The sequence below is a fragment of the Phasianus colchicus genome, chromosome 2 (genome assembly GCF_987193195.1).
Source record: "Phasianus colchicus chromosome 2, bPhaCol1.hap1.1, whole genome shotgun sequence".
Classification (NCBI taxonomy): Eukaryota; Metazoa; Chordata; class Aves; order Galliformes; family Phasianidae; genus Phasianus; species Phasianus colchicus.
Genome location: NC_143437.1, coordinates 37,711,340 through 37,722,488, shown reverse-complemented (window position 1 = coordinate 37,722,488; position 11,149 = coordinate 37,711,340). Strand labels below are relative to the sequence as shown.

The 11,149-nt window shown below is 44.3% G+C and overlaps 1 long non-coding RNA gene across 1 annotated transcript; it reads right to left on the bottom strand.

Annotated features, from left to right (window-relative positions):
- Positions 1-205: 205 nt before the first annotated feature.
- Positions 206-8,508, bottom strand: LOC149918963 (uncharacterized). The gene is made up of 3 exons (XR_016464687.1): positions 7,845-8,508; positions 3,662-3,926; positions 206-2,789 (listed from the first exon to the last, which is right to left on the bottom strand). It is a non-coding gene; the product is annotated as an uncharacterized LOC149918963 (long non-coding RNA).
- Between the last annotated feature and the right edge of the window lie 2,641 nt (positions 8,509-11,149).

The following is an 11,149-nucleotide window of genomic DNA, read 5'->3' as shown; positions in this document are numbered from 1 at the left end:
AAGACAGACCGAATTGGAATTAAAATGCCCTGTATGTCCTGAGGTTTGATGATGTGAGAAAGCTTGATTGTAATCAATTTCTGTAGAAACAATTGAAGCTAGAATAATTCACACTACAAAAATGAGAGAAGCATAATGAGAAATGCAAATAGTCTAATAAATATATACATACAGCACTTTGATCTGTAGTTTGCACCTTCTCATGAGTACCAAATGTATGAATTACACCAGATGGTCATCTCTTACAGTTACACACTGTCATGTGCCACGTCCACAGCCCAAACCCTGTTCTACAGTAAATAAACATGCAAAGGAAGAGCTCTCAAGCTGAGCCAGTGAAGCTGGGGAGAGATCTCAATAAAGGCAGGCCAGACTGCCATTTCCACACATCCTTTTTAAGTCCGCCTGTGTCTCTAGTTGAATCTCCTACCCAATACAGACCTCCTTATGTTTCTAATCCACTGCAAAAAGCTCATCTGCAATTCACAATAACAAAGATTTTATGTTTCCCTTTATCTTTTCTGATCTTGCCCACCTGTTTCTGTTGGTTTTCTCTAGTTCTTCTGTGTTGTAAAACAGAAAAGTCTTTCTCTAGTCCATCTCGCTGTGCTGCCTGTGGTGTTAGGATTCACTGTCAAATCTCCCCTCCTTTTGTTCCACTCCCCGCAAGTCCCAGGCTGTTTAATCATTCATGGTGTACAAGTTGCTTCAGGTATCTTGTCCTTTTTTATATCTTTTGTTGTTCTTTTTTAGCACGAGAGAATTGGAGCTGCAGACAATGTTCAAGATGCTGTTTCCCCAACAAATTTCCAGCATTCTATGCTATGTTTTCCTCTTTGTGCTTTCCTTAATAATTCCTAACGTTACACTCCCTCACTACCACTGAGTGTTGGGCTGACAGCTTCAAAAAAAACCCACCATAATCCAGAGATCTCTTCTGCCTGAGCACTGGGGGTTAGAAATCTGGCACTTCTCTCTTTGCCTGTGAAATCTGGGTTGTTTCAGCAGGGGGGCTTTGCTTCAGAGATAACACACACCTTGAAATCTTCTTCCCAGCTGATCTTCATTTTACCTACCTAGAGAAACTGATCATCCAGAAGCACTTGCACCTCAAGCTGCTCTTCATTTTCCAGATAGCTTGTATGTTCAACACAAGGCCAGGCACAGATTTCTGTGAGACTTCATGGGGAACTCTTACTTTCTACAAGCCTTTATGACCATTTCAGGTTAGATATCAAAACACAAACAAAAAGCATTTGTTGTACTAATCTCTATTTTCCTTCCTTCCTCCCCTCCATTTTCTTTCTTTCTCTCTTTCTTTCAGCTGGGTTGTTCTAAACATCATTTTATTGCCATCAGTGAAGCATTAGAAAGATTCAGCAGCAGAACTTTCTGTCTTTCACAAACAAATGATGGTACTCTATTTTAACTGTTTTTCATTTACTCATTTGCTTGTTTAAGGCAAACAAATAAGCAGCCAGACTGGCAGCAGAAAGCTGTTAATCACAACACTGTGAATAAATTAATAAACATAGATCATTTTCTGGCAAAAAAGTCTGTAATTTTTGCTAACTTAACAATAAACAAAACAATTCTGCTACTGCACAACCCTCAGACTGCATTTCCCCCCATGATTTGAGGTTGGCAATCTAACAGCTTCATCTCCAGTCCCTGGTGCAGTAATCAAAATGTTCTGGCCCGCAGTGTGAGAGGCAAAAAGCAAGTAAGAGAGAGACAAACTTCTCAGTGAATTACCTCTGCTGGAAAGGAGAAGGAAATTCATCAGAGGTAGATGTTCAATTTTAACAGGCTTTTTCTCTGATTAGAACAGTGGATGTCTCCCTCTCCAGAGGCAGCCATCCATCTCCATAAAAAACAGTGGAGCATGCTACATTTAGTCACAGAAAGCCTGCTGATGGCTCTTGGCATTACTCAAACAACAGTGGCAGCAGTTCTCCCTACAAAGCCATCTACGCAGGACTGTTGGATCTAGACAGTCTTGAAGGTCTCTTCCAACCCAAGTCATTCTGTGAGTCTACGAGTCTATGACTCTATGCAAGGTGCTACCCAGAAGTGTTCATGGCAACTCTTGCCAGCTGAGGGGCAGCAGGACCAGGGAGAGGCAACCTTCCTCTGGAGCTCCTCACCTGCTGGTACAGCAGCACCCGAGTGCCTTTTGGGCTGCTCAGAAATGCCCTGCAGGTGCTGGAGATATTGGTGAGACCTGAGGTGCTTCAGAGCCTGCTCCCCACCCAGCACAGTGGAGTATAGGCGCTCGTGTTGGCAGGGCAAAAGGGACATTTATCTAAGGCTCTTCTAGTGAGGATGTTCAGAGACATGGTTCCCTGCTGGTACTTACAGCTTCATCTCTGGCACAGGAAACAGATTTGGAAGGAGGAATGATGATGCAGAGAAAGGAAAGGAGCACAAAAATCAGCATCAGGGCAGCTCACAGGGTATGCATTGTCTGTCTTTGGACAAACACAGCTCACAGAGCAGCCTCTTTGATAACACTCAGCCTTTGATAACACCTGCCTTTCTGTGAGAGGCACTTTCACCAGATGAGCATTCTTGAGCAGGCGATGGCTCTGGATTCACTGTCAAACACGAAGTGTGCCGTATTTCAGATGCTCTCACTTCCCCACAAGTAGCAGCAGACCGCGTTGAAGCTGGGCTGTCCAGGGAGCATCGCGTCCCCTCCCTTCCACACTTGCCTGGTCACGTTTTCTGTTCTTTGTCCAAATGCCTCCTGCATTGCTCCAAGTCACTCATTTGATGCCATAATGTAGCTTACAGAAAAGGAAAATAGCACTGATTCAAGGCAAGGAACTGAGCCAGTTTTGCAGCTTTACGCAAGTCTGCGGAGCAGGGTAGGTATTTAGTTACATTAAATAATTGAGGGAGGTGGCTGTCTGAAATGCAACAGTTTCTTTGTTCCACATGAAAGATGATACAGGCTCAGAATGCTTCAGACACACATTCAGAAACTAGCTCAGATATTTGAGAAACGTACATTTATACAACCAGAAGCTAGCGCACAGCACCCCTCCAGGCCCTCTGCCAAACCTTCTTCTTTTCTGATTGTAAGGCCAAGTCCTGTTTGCAGTTTTGTTGGCATTACTCTACTACTCTGCTTTCAGCAGTCACCCCGGCATCTTGCTGGTGCAAATGTGTTTGCTCCGATCTCCAGTGTTCCCCCAGTCCAGCTCGCAGCTCCCTGAGCCCTCCCCACCAGCTGCCCACCAGCACTCCATGAGTGCTGGCCTGACACAAGGTGAAGCACAAATCTCAAGCCAACAGCACTACTCACCTCTGAGCAGTCCCCAGACAAGCACCACAGCTCATGCTGCAACTGCTACTCACCCCTGACCACTTTGGTCCTTACAGCAGGCGTGGAGCCTCTCAGGATTCCCACTATCCGGCTGCAGACTGATCTGAACCCTCCCACAGCAGTGCCGAGCCACCTCACTCAGGCTCATTTTCTTGCATCTCCTCCCCCAGGACACCTGACTGCCACAGCTCCACCACAAGAGGAATGATCCTCCTTGGTGACTTCTCCTTGTATTATCAGTATTCCCCATTTCCATGCACTTCATCCTTACCTTGGAAATTAGGCATCATTCCAAGGAATAAAAAATATTTTAAAACCTGCAGAGCATACCTGGTTTCCTCAGAGGGCTGGAGCTACAAAGCAAGGGACAGTGGCACAGAATCACACAGGCATCCTCTCGGAGACTCCTCTGCTAGCACTGGGTGAGCACCCGGCCAGAATGATGCTGCATCTTCACTAAGTGCTGCAGTGAAGCCTCGGAGTTTCTGCTGGATGAAATCACAGCTTCCTTGCTGGTGTGCTCTGGCTCCATTTCAGCTTCACACAAGCAGCCTTTCCTGCAGAGGTCTGCAACTGGGAGGCTGCTTTCTTTCGGCTTGGATTGGGTTAAAAAATAAAGCGAAGAAAGAAAGATGAGAAGGAATGCTTTTTACTACTGGTGTCTGAGTAAACAACACAGACAGCTACAAAGATTGTGTTAAGCGGTGCAAGAGGCTGAAAGCTTTCCAATATGCCATTCTATTGTGTTTGCCGGAGCATTGCGTCTAGGCATAGAAAAAGGGAACAGTTCAGCCTTAAGGCAAAATTTGTGAACTAAGAAAGCTGTGTGAAGAACTCGGAACTCTGTCCAGTATTGCCAAAAGGCATGAGCAAATTGAGCTGATTTTGAAATAAAAGTCTCTGGTCTCCAGTTGATGCTATTTCTCTAATCACAGCATTAGGGCCATCAAAGCATGCAACTCAAATCTGCAGATATATTTCCAAGAGTGTTATTTTAGATGTCTCTTTTTGAACTTCCCTTTGTGCATCATAGACAGCAAGGATGGGATCCCCCTCTGCCAGTCATAACAACAAAATTATATTTGTTCTAAAATACCAAAACCACTATTTAATATGACTTCTCAGTTTTGGAAAGTTCTTGGAAATTCTCCAGGCATACACATAGCTCCTATTCTTATACCTAGAGAAAACTGTTTCTCAGTTTCAGGGAGGCAAAACCTGGCACAGTAGGCAATGAAATACTATAGCAGAAATTGCAGTCTGACAACACAGAAATCTAAAACAACACTGGTACTGTTGCTGTAGTATCTTCCTATCATAAAATCAGTCACAAATCTGTTTTTACATCTGCCTGGGCATTTATGAAAGTTTTGATGGCTCTTTAGAGTTTTGCTTGGAAACTGAATACCCACCATAATCCCAAGGCATGAAGTTTTTCTTATCCAACTTAATTCCCCTATGAATTAGGTACACAATCTAAACCAACATTCTTCTGTGGCCACTGGGGAGAGATAGGATCCAGAAGACAAAGCATTGTATACTAAAAGATGTTTGTAGCATAAGTGGGATGACTGGCCCCTGAAAATGCTCCCCTCTATCCACACTGGGATGAGCCTAGGCAATTGCCCTAAACAGTCTGAAGTGACGTTGAATACAAACCATCCTTGCTTCTTCTATGCTCAATTGAAACCACATCTGTGACAACATTGTACGCATCAACTGCTTGAGCACATGCCTCCACTTTTCCAAAATAGCCCCTGAAAGGATGCAGGCATGAAAAGGAAGTATCTATTGATAACCAGCAAAGAGTTTGTGCTTTGACAACATCCTCAGGGTTCACTGTTTCTTTAGTGAACTGCAACAGTGCTGTGAAATTGCACATATCCAAGTTGAGTGGCAACTGCTTGTACTGCTTTACATGTCTGGAGTTTCTAGCCAAAGACAGTGTTCCATCACAGCATGTGCTGTGCTCACAAACACTCACTGTTGCAAGAATGTGTGAAATATGGGTTCAAAGCTGTAACTATCTTAATGATTTTTTGTGATTCACATAAACTTGATCTTCATGGACGCATGCCACTTCTCTTTACTGTCATATTCCTAAGGAGTGCCCTGCCAGAGTCCCTACAGCCACAGGGATGGTGCTTTCAAAACCTTTCCCTCTTGTTTTAACATAAGAGCCAAAACTGCAGAGTGACCTTGAGAGATTTAAATAGTGGAAAGTTTAGTATCAAAAAATGGCATGAGACAGTCATGCACAAAAGGAGATGATACAGAAGCAAGTGTGGTCCAGTGCTGAGGTTCAGGCTACAATGCCCAATAGCATGGGGCACCAGCAAAGCCACCTGATGAAGGCCCAGCAATCTGCACCTTGAAGATGTAAGTGCTCTATTGGGGGAGGGCAGGAGTGTCAGGCTTTCAGGTCCATATGGGTGCTGTACAAAGTCACAGAGCCACATACTGGCTCACATCCAGATGGGATACAAATCCTGACATGAATACCATTTTAAACAGGTACTCAGAGCAGATTGCAAGTATGTGCAGTTTGGGAGTAGAAAAGCCTAAATGCTGCACGCATTCAGCACTGAAATGATATCATTTACACGGCCTGTGTGTGTCACAGCTGACGGCGTTGGAGTGGGAGTGATGGCAGTGGCTTTCTTCAGGCAGAACAATCTTGTTGCTATGCTATTTCTGAGCCCTCTGCTTACCTCTGTTACTGGAAATGACTTACATTGGTTTCTAAATCTGTCTCTATTGATTAGCACTCAGTGCGTGGCTGCGTGGCTGCATGGCTGAGTGTAACGATCATGACTGCCATGCCTTTTGTTATTCCTGAAGAACAGAAGATCTTTCTTTCTTTTCTTGGTTGCAGGATGTTCTTGTTAGCTCAGCTTAGGGTTGTGATACCTCAAAAGCCTGGAGTATTTATGATTTTAAACTATCTTAGGTCTGCAACAAATAGGGAAAAAAAATGCATATTGATATTTTTGAATGAAGCTATCTGCCAATACATCAAGAAAGTACAAAACATCACACAGATCATCAGTTGTTATTGCACTAGGTATTGTACTGGCTATCTTTATCACTGGAAGTGCTTGGGTTTCCTGCAAGTATATTCGTTACACTTCCAGACAATTTTGGTTTACACTGCTTGCAAGTCTATGCTTTGACTAAAAAATAAAGTTGGTTGTCCATCAGAGGAGTCTGTTAACACTTGCCTTTAAATGCAAACATAACATAATACAGTCACCATTTCCTGGCAAATCTCTGAATTTTCTCTGTACTCATTTCTGGTGCTACTGTGTTTATGGCTCTAAATAACTACATAGATGATGCACTCCAGCTCCTTTCTTGAGGAGCACTTGATACCAGATGTCAGGTATTAGTAAACATAAATTTATTCAGCCACTTTCTTCAGTGCATCTTGGTAAGAGTTTGCTGAAAACACAGCTAAAATCATGTCTGGTTATACAATTGGCCACAATGTTTGTTGTGTATTTTCAGTACGATTCTCAGCTAAGGCTGTAACAATTATCCCAGTGTAGTTCAGTGAAAAGAGAATACGTGGCCTATTAGGGCATGTAATGTACCTGGTCATGTGATATTCATGCCCCAGCCTTTCCACAAAAGCCCTACAATGTCTGCCTCAACATGGATGGGTGTCAGCCACTGTTCTCTGTGCTTACTGGGGAGGAGGATTAAGCCACAACTTTAAGTTCCTGAAGAGGTTTCTTGGGGGCCTCATCTTGCTGCTGTGGTGTATCACTTGCCCTGCCTCAGCATGTTGCGGTGGAACCTGGAGTGGATCAAAGGGTGGCCACTGCCATGCTTCTTGTTACACTGGTGAGCTGTGGTGTAGAAGTGTCCAGCTCCTCATCGGACACAGATACACTCATCTTCTCATCCAGCACTTCTCCAGGTTCCATTCTTCATTCAGGGACTAGGAGTTGATTTATGGTCAGAGCGTGGATCTACAAGAGGTTACAAAGAGCTGTTTCTAGCACAGCATGGACTTATCTCACCGGACTGCTGTTTAAAGGTATCTGACAATAATGTCATGCATTTGGGGAGAGATCTTAATGTCTCTGTCTCTCCCTGCACAGTTCCTGCAATCACCTCAGCTGTTTCTCAGCTCTTATGTGACCAGGAGGGAGTGAAAATCAATCGCTTGCCTTCACCTCCTGTCTGAGAAAAGGACTTGAAACTGGTGTTGGTACTGGATGACTGAGTGGAGTAGTCCATCACAGAATCACAGAGTGGCCAGGGTTGGAAGGGACTTCAAGGATCATGAACCTCCAACCCCCCTGCCACATGCGGGGCTACCAACCTCCCCATTTAATGGTAGACCAGACCCATCAGACATCAGAGTACTTCATCACCTCCCCCAGTATAACAGGAATCCCATTTGGAAAGAAGAAGCTGTTGCTTACAGCAGCTGGGAGTGGTGTCCAAGTCACCATGGCTACAGACAGAACAGATATGGACACGGTGGGCACAGGAGGACACTTACCTCTAGGTGTTTGCTGTGTGCTAGTGAAGTCAGGTTTGCTTCCACTGGTGCTGACTTGATCAGACAGTTCATGAATAGAGGTTTTCACAAAGCAGCACAGGAGACCAGAGGCTCGACCCTGTGCAATGCACTTTGCATGCCTGCTGCTATAGCACATCCTCCTTGTGCTGAAAGCATTTAGAAACTCACACTTCATGTGTGACAAAGTGTCACCTCTGCACCACCAATACCCCCCTGGCCTAGTGACAGCAATACTAGGCCCTGTAAGAAAGCAAGATATCTGTTCCTGGTAACACAAAATCTAGAAGAGATGAATGAAGAAGGTTACAAAAATTAGAAGATGATACCAGTGTAGACAGTTGGTGCTGATTTAGCTGCGACATATGAAAGTTTTTAGCATTCTTCATAGGATGCTAATCTTTATCTTGGCAGGCTGGTATATAAAACCACAATCACAGGATACACAAATGACTCATCCTGGGGGGCTCTGCTTCTCCAGTGCTGTTGCAGTACTCTGCTTATAACCTGTACAGAGCATCGCTGAAGAGTCAACAAAGGCTGGATGGGTATCCTCTGTTGCACGCTCTGCTGCTCTTACAACAGCCTCTCTTGAGCCCCTTTATGGTGTAACAGCTCTTATACCAGCTTGTAGGGCTGAAAGAGAAACACAGTGTGACTCGGACACAGATGGAGGCTGTCATTTTGATAAAATGGCCAGAATCAAAGTGTGCGCCTGCAGGGTAAGATCCATTCTGAAAGGAGATTCCGTATTTGCACCCTGACCTACAGTAAAAGAAACAACCCACATCTATAAACTTAGTCTAAGCGTTCTACAATTAAAGAGAGATTTTTTACTTTGTTTCTTTCTGTTTTTTTTTTCATTGCTGTTTTTTATTACTAATGTGGGAGGAGGGATGGTCTTGTGATCACTGTTGCAGGCTACAATCAGGAGATCAGCTTTTCCAGTTTTTCCAAAGTAACTTTAGTCTCTGTTCAGCCTATGAAAGATGTTCTTCTTTAGGGCTTTAAGAACTTCTAAGATGAAAAAAATGCTTTCAAGATCTCTGTCCACAATGGGAAATCTTTAATGTGGCAAGACCCCTGATTGCATAAGCACAGTTTTCACAAACAAACCACTTTGATCAGGGAAAGAAGGTCTGTAATGTAGAAATGAAAGGCAGAAATGTGATGTTAGTGATTGGAGAGAAATGAAAAGTCTGTAATTTCTTGACTGTGGACCGGATGTAACAGGTCTGTGGAACCATCTGTGTGCTTCTAGCACTGAAATTGGTATCTGGGGTGATAAGACCAGGTTGTGATCGGTGCTGGGGACATGGCATTTACACACAGGACCTACTCAGAAGCCCTTTGGAGTACAGTGCACTGCCATTGCCTGTTGTTAATTTGAGAAGTCAAACTAAGGCCTTTCTTCTCCCAAGGAAACATGGCATTGTGCCCTCTTCTCAGGACATTATTCAGCCTTCATGCCTAGAAGGCAGCTGAATTTAGGTTAGTGATCTGACTTCCCTTTATGTCCCTGGTTCAGTTTTCTTAAAAGCCACTGCCCTCCACAGTTTGTTTCACAGACCTGTACAGGAATGCACACCTTCAGGAAGGATTCCCTCCTGATATCAAACAACAGCTTCACGCAAAATGTGAGTCTGGTGCATAAGGCTTAACTGCAGTAGATATGAAATCTATGAAATAAAGAAGCATGCACTGCCCTGTACAAAACATTTCAAATCAGGGACACAGGGATAATCTTTTTTCCTGCTTTCTATAATACTCCTCCATTATCGACCAAATTGTTCTTTGTCGAGGTCTTGGAATTGTTCTTTCAACACATCTGCAAAATCTCAGCCGTGACATCTGTGATGCCAAAAATTCCAGATTTAAAATCTAGTCATTGGGTCAAACTTTGGGTAACTAGGCCAAGCTACATTTCCAGCAGAAAAATTGACCAAATAAGTGGACTGCATACATCTAATTAACTACTGCTTAGTTATAAGTAGATACATAAATAAATAACTTTTCTTGCAAGTGAGCCTGGGATAAGCACCCAGCAGCATGCCCATTGGCCGTGACTCACTGATGAGATGCCATTTTCAGGTCATGGTCATTTAAGTACAGAACAGCTGGCTCTCAAATTATAACAGAAATGAACATAGCAAGGTAAGGCATGAAAAGCTGCAGTATGCAACAGCCCTGCTTATCAGGAAGGAGCCAGCCCTGACAGTGAGTGCAGGCCACTGTGAGCTGCTGGAAACTTCAGAGAGGGCAGGCTGCGGCAGGAAATAAAAAAGCACATTGAATAAATCACTTGATGCTCTGATTAAGAGGCATGGGACTGTGTATCATGTGATAGTTAAAGCTGTAAGCTTCAGCCTTGAATTTGCTACGTGAATGGTCTGAATGGGCAGATGGTATTCAGGAGCAGGATTACTGTTCTTAGCAAAACAGGCCAAACCTACTCACTTAGAAGTGAAATAAAAAATTAAAGATCATTATCTCTGAATGTGTATGATTTTCTAAAGAGAGGTAATGAATCAAGCTCATAATAACTGCATTATTTTCAACAAGAAATCATTCAGCATAGCAGAGGAACACTTTGCCTTTGTTTCCTATCTGTCAGCTAAGGACACGTGCATTTTCCAGTGAGAAATTTGCCTCCAAATGAGAATGGTTCAGCCGCCTGGTACAGGCCAAAATATCCGTTTTCCTGAACTACCCAAGAAGGCCACGGGCTAGGTGACATGAAGAAGCAAATAAAATCAAGTGCTAACAAGCAAAACATGGTTTGCAGTGCCTGCCTTTCTGAACACTGATTTTCCCCTGGAGTCTGTGCAAGCCAGAACCCTGACGGCCAGCATTTGTCTTTGCTGTTAGACCCCCAAGCCCCGGCACATTAGCAAGAGCAGTAATAGCTAAAATGAAGGCCCCTCCCTTCACCTTTCCGTGCTGCTCAGTGCCTGCTTTGTCCTGGGAGAGTCACCGAACTGCCTCAGCACTGTCTGACACCAGAATCCCAAGGCAAGCTTGGCAAGTTTCACCAAGCCCTAAAACCCTGTAGACAGTGCCCCAAAAGCACTGCTCCAACAGGTAGGGCCAGCCTGTGCTGCTGGAAGAGGCAGGAGGTTTTCTCACTCCGGGCAGGGGAGAAGCTTGTCAGCCCCAGCAGAAGGAGGCCACCAGCCTAGGACAGCACTGCTTGTGATGAGAAACAGCGTGGCTTTCCACTACTTCTGATTCACCTGCCCTGGGAGCCTGAGGAGATGGTGCCTGGGGCTCTCACTCAGCTTGGGCAA